At 42.7% G+C, this 5,000-nt stretch overlaps 3 non-coding genes and 5 pseudogenes across 3 annotated transcripts; all 8 read right to left on the bottom strand.

Moving 5' to 3' along the window:
• Positions 1 to 173: 173 nt before the first annotated feature.
• Positions 174 to 292, bottom strand: LOC148383278 (5S ribosomal RNA; annotated as a pseudogene).
• A 470-nt stretch (positions 293 to 762) lies between these two features.
• On the bottom strand, positions 763 to 881 carry LOC148383277 (5S ribosomal RNA; annotated as a pseudogene).
• Positions 882 to 1,351: 470 nt separating this feature from the next.
• Positions 1,352 to 1,470, bottom strand: LOC148383276 (5S ribosomal RNA). Its single transcript, XR_015853669.1, has one exon. It is a non-coding gene; the product is annotated as a 5S ribosomal RNA (ribosomal RNA).
• A 470-nt stretch (positions 1,471 to 1,940) lies between these two features.
• Positions 1,941 to 2,049, bottom strand: LOC148383275 (5S ribosomal RNA; annotated as a pseudogene).
• Positions 2,050 to 2,519: 470 nt separating this feature from the next.
• Positions 2,520 to 2,638, bottom strand: LOC148383274 (5S ribosomal RNA). Its single transcript, XR_015853681.1, has one exon. It is a non-coding gene; the product is annotated as a 5S ribosomal RNA (ribosomal RNA).
• Positions 2,639 to 3,102: 464 nt separating this feature from the next.
• LOC148383273 (5S ribosomal RNA) lies at positions 3,103 to 3,221 on the bottom strand (annotated as a pseudogene).
• A 464-nt stretch (positions 3,222 to 3,685) lies between these two features.
• LOC148383272 (5S ribosomal RNA) lies at positions 3,686 to 3,804 on the bottom strand (annotated as a pseudogene).
• A 1,048-nt stretch (positions 3,805 to 4,852) lies between these two features.
• On the bottom strand, positions 4,853 to 4,971 carry LOC148383271 (5S ribosomal RNA). The gene has a single exon (XR_015853846.1). It is a non-coding gene; the product is annotated as a 5S ribosomal RNA (ribosomal RNA).
• Between the last annotated feature and the right edge of the window lie 29 nt (positions 4,972 to 5,000).

The following is a 5,000-nucleotide window of genomic DNA, read 5'->3' as shown; positions in this document are numbered from 1 at the left end:
AGACGATGTGAACTACAATGCTATGGATGACACCACACAATATAGGTTTGAAACTCGGGTTATAGTTTAAAGGTCAGAGTTAAAACTCGGCTTGCAGTTTCCGAATGCCATACGTGGTAAAAATTGTGTTGTAAAATTTAGCTTTAACAATTGAAGTGGAAGAAGAAGAAAAAAGCTTACAGCACCCGGTATTCCCAGGCGGTCTCCCATCCAAGTACTAACCAGGCCCGACCGTGCTTAGCTTCCGAGATCGGACGAGATCAGGCATTCTCAGGGTAGTATGGCCGTAGGCCATTGTAGGTCTCGAAATGTTGCAATTTATAGACACAATCGCACCTGAAAACCAAGCCGGCGTATCATGGATACATGGCTTTAATGAAAAGTTACTGACAGCTTTTTATGTGGTAGCACGAATTTGCCATTGCGACCTGCATTTTGCTGTATCAAAGTAAATGTCATGAAAAGTGGAAAAACCCTACAGCAAAGCGCAATGTGCTGTTTTGGGTTCTTTTACAAATAAAGACTGCTGCTTTGAGTTCGCATGGAGCCAGCCTCTTTATTCACTGTACATAGTCTGCTCTCTAGCGGTTAAAGACGTGAACTACAATGCTATGGATGACACCACACAATATAGGTTTGAAACTCGGGTTATAGTTTAAAGGTCAGAGTTAAAACTCGGCTTGCAGTTTCCGAATGCCATACGTGGTAAAAATTGTGTTGTAAAATTTTGCTTTAACAATTGAAGTGGAAGAAGAAGAAATAAGCTTACAGGACCTGGTATTCCCAGGCGGTCTCACTTCCAAGTACTAACCAGGCCCGACCGTGCTTAGCTTCCGAGATCGGACGAGATCGGGCGTTCTCAGGGTAGTATGGCCGTAGGCCATTGTAGGTCTCGAAATGTTGCAATTTATAGACACAATCGCACCTGAAAACCAAGCCGGCGTATCATGGATACATGGCTTTAATGAAACGTTACTGACAGCTTTTTATTTGGTAGCATGAATTTGCCATTGCGACCTGCATTTTGCTGTATCAAAGTAAATGTCATGAAAAGTGGAAAAACCCTACAGCAAAGCGCAATGTGCTGTTTTGGGTTCTTTTACAAATAAAGACTGCTGCTTTGAGTTCGCATGGAGCCAGCCTCTTTATTCACTGTACATAGTCTGCTCTCTAGCGGTTAAAGACGTGAACTACAATGCTATGGATGACACCACACAATATAGGTTTGAAACTCGGGTTATAGTTTAAAGGTCAGAGTTAAAACTCGGCTTGCAGTTTCCGAATGCCATACGTGGTAAAAATTGTGTTGTAAAACTTTGATTTAACAATTGAAGTGGAAGAAGAAGAAATAAGCTTACAGCACCTGGTATTCCCAGGCGGTCTCCCATCCAAGTACTAACCAGGCCCGACCGTGCTTAGCTTCCGAGATCGGACGAGATCAGGCGTTCTCAGGGTAGTATGGCCATAAGCCATTGTAGTTCTTGAAATGTTGCAATTTATAGACACAATCGCACCTGTAAACCAAGCCGGCGTATCATGGATACATGGCTTTAATGAAAAGTTACTGACAGCTTTTTATTTGGTAGCATGAATTTGCCATTGCGACCTGCATTTTGCTGTATCAAAGTAAATGTCATGAAAAGTGGAAAAACCTTACAGCAAAGCGCAATGTGCTGTTTTGGGTTCTTTTACAAATAAAGACTGCTGCTTTGAGTTCGCATGGAGCCAGCCTCTTTATTCACTGTACATAGTCTGCTCTCTAGCGGTTAAAGACGTGAACTACAATGCTATGGATGACACCACACAATATAGGTTTGAAACTCGGGTTATAGTTTAAAGGTCAGAGTTAAAACTCGGCTTGCAGTTTCCGAATGCCATACGTGGTAAAAATTGTGTTGTAAAATTTTGCTTTAACAATTGAAGTGGAAGAAGAAGAAAAAAGCTTACAGCACCTGGTATTCCCAGGCGGTCTCCCATCCAAGTACTAACCAGGCCCGACCGTGCTTAGCTTCCGAGATCGGGCTTTCTCAGGGTAGTACGGCTGTAGGCCATTGTAAGTCTCGAAATGTTGCAATTTATAGACACAATCGCACCTGAAAACCAAGCCGGCGTATCATGGATACATGGCTTTAATGAAAAGTTACTGACAGCTTTTTATGTGGTAGCACGAATTTGCCATTGCGACCTGCATTTTGCTGTATTAAAGTAAATGTCATGAAAAGTGGAAAAACCCTACAGCTAAGCGCAATGTGCTGTTTTGGGTTCTTTTACAAATAAAGACTGCTGCTTTGAGTTCGCATGGAGCCAGCCTCTTTATTCACTGTACATAGTCTGCTCTCTAGCGGTTAAAGACGTGAACTACAATGCTATGGATGACACCACACAATATAGGTTTGAAACTCGGGTTATAGTTTAAAGGTCAGAGTTAAAACTCGGCTTGCAGTTTCCGAATGCCATACGTGGTAAAAATTGTGTTGTAAAATTTTGCTTTAACAATTGAAGTGGAAGAAGAAGAAGTAAGCTTACAGCACCTGGTATTCCCAGGCGGTCTCCCATCCAAGTACTAACCAGGCCCGACCGTGCTTAGCTTCCGAGATCGGACGAGATCGGGCGTTCTCAGGGTAGTATGGCCGTAAGCCATTGTAGGTCTCGAAATGTTGCAATTTATAGACACAATCGCACCTGAAAACCAAGCCGCCGCATCATGGAAACATGGCTTTAATGAAAAGTTACTGACAGCTTTTTATGTGGTAGCACGAATTTGCCATTGCGACCTGCATTTTGCTGTATCAAAGTAAATGTCATGAAAAGTGGAAAAACCCTACAGGGAAGCGCAATGTGCTGTTTTGGGTTCTTTTACAAATAAAGACTGCTGCTTTGAGTTCGCATGGAGCCAGCCTCTTTATTCACTGTACATAGTCTGCTCTCTAGCGGTTAAAGACGTGAACTACAATGCTATGGATGACACCACACAATATAGGTTTGAAACTCGGGTTATAGTTTAAAGGTCAGAGTTAAAACTCGGCTTGCAGTTTCCGAATGCCATACGTGGTAAAAATAGTGTTGTAAAATTTTGCTTTAACAATTGAAGTGGAAGAAATAAGCTTACAGGACCTGGTATTCCCAGGTGGTCTCCCATCCAAGTACTAACCAGGCCCGAGCGTGCTTAGCTTCCGAGATCGGACGAGATCAGGCGTTCTCAGGGTAGTATGGCCGTAAGCCATTGTAGGTCTCGAAATGTTGCAATTTATAGACACAATCGCACCTGAAAACCAAGCCGGCGTATCACGGATACATGGCTTTAATGAAAAGTTACTGACAGCTTTTTATGTGGTAGCACGAATTTGCCATTGCGACCTGCATTTTGCTGTATCAAAGTAAATGTCATGAAAAGTGGAAAAACCCTACAGGGAAGCGCAATGTGCTGTTTTGGGTTCTTTTACAAATAAAGACTGCTGCTTTGAGTTCGCATGGAGCCAGCCTCTTTATTCACTGTACATAGTCTGCTCTCTAGCGGTTAAAGACGTGAACTACAATGCTATGGATGACACCACACAATATAGGTTTGAAACTCGGGTTATAGTTTAAAGGTCAGAGTTAAAACTCGGCTTGCAGTTTCCGAATGCCATACGTGGTAAAAATTGTGTTGTAAAATTTTGCTTTAACAATTGAAGTGGAAGAAACAAGCTTACAGCACCTGGTATTCCCAGGTGTTCTCCCATCCAAGTACTAACCAGGCCCGAGCGTGCTTAGCTTCCGAGATCGGACGAGATCAGGCGTTCTCAGGGTAGTATGGCCGTAAGCCATTGTAGGTCTCGAAATGTTGCAATTTATAGACACAATCGCACCTGAAAACCAAGCCGGCGTATCACGGATACATGGCTTTAATGAAAAGTTACTGACAGCTTTTTATGTGGTAGCACGAATTTGCCATTGCGACCTGCATTTTGCTGTATCAAAGTAAATGTCATAAAAAGTGGAAAAACCCTACAGCAAAGCGCAATGTGCTGTTTTGGGTTCTTTTACAAATAAAGACTGCTGCTTTGAGTTCGCATGGAGCCAGCCTCTTTATTCACTGTACATAGTCTGCTCTCTAGCGGTTAAAGACGTGAACTACAATGCTATGGATGACACCACACAATATAGGTTTGAAACTCGGGTTATAGTTTAAAGGTCAGAGTTAAAACTCGGCTTGCAGTTTCCGATGCCATACGTGGTAAAAATTGTGTTGTAAAATTTTGCTTTAACAATTGAAGTGGAAGAAGAAGAAATAAGCTTACAGCACCTGGTATTCCCAAGCAGTCTCCCATCTAAGTACTAACCAGGCCCGACCGTGCTTAGCTTCCGAGATCGGGCTTTCTCAGGGTAGTACGGCTGTAGGCCATTGTAAGTCTCGAAATGTTGCAATTTATAGACACAATCGCACCTGAAAACCAAGCCGGCGTATCATGGATACATGGCTTTAATGAAAAGTTACTGACAGCTTTTTATGTGGTAGCACGAATTTGCCATTGCGACCTGCATTTTGCTGTATTAAAGTAAATGTCATGAAAAGTGGAAAAACCCTACAGCAAAGCGCAATGTGCTGTTTTGGGTTCTTTTACAAATAAAGACTGCTGCTTTGAGTTCGCATGGAGCCAGCCTCTTTATTCACTGTACATAGTCTGCTCTCTAGCGGTTAAAGACGTGAACTACAATGCTATGGATGACACCACACAATATAGGTTTGAAACTCGGGTTATAGTTTAAAGGTCAGAGTTAAAACTCGGCTTGCAGTTTCTGAATGCCATACGTGGTAAAAATTGTGTTGTAAAATTTTGCTTTAACAATTGAAGTGGAAGAAGAAGAAGTAAGCTTACAGCACCTGGTATTCCCAGGCGGTCTCCCATCCAAGTACTAACCAGGCCCGACCGTGCTTAGCTTCCGAGATCAGACGAGATCGGGCGTTCTCAGGGTAGTATGGCCGTAAGCCATTGTAGGTCTCGAAATGTTGCAATTTA

This window comes from Syngnathus floridae, chromosome 17 (assembly GCF_059516105.1).
Source record: "Syngnathus floridae isolate MCC-2025c chromosome 17, RoL_Sflo_1.0, whole genome shotgun sequence".
NCBI classification, from domain to species: Eukaryota; Metazoa; Chordata; class Actinopteri; order Syngnathiformes; family Syngnathidae; genus Syngnathus; species Syngnathus floridae.
This window is presented reverse-complemented; position numbering and strand designations above follow the sequence as displayed.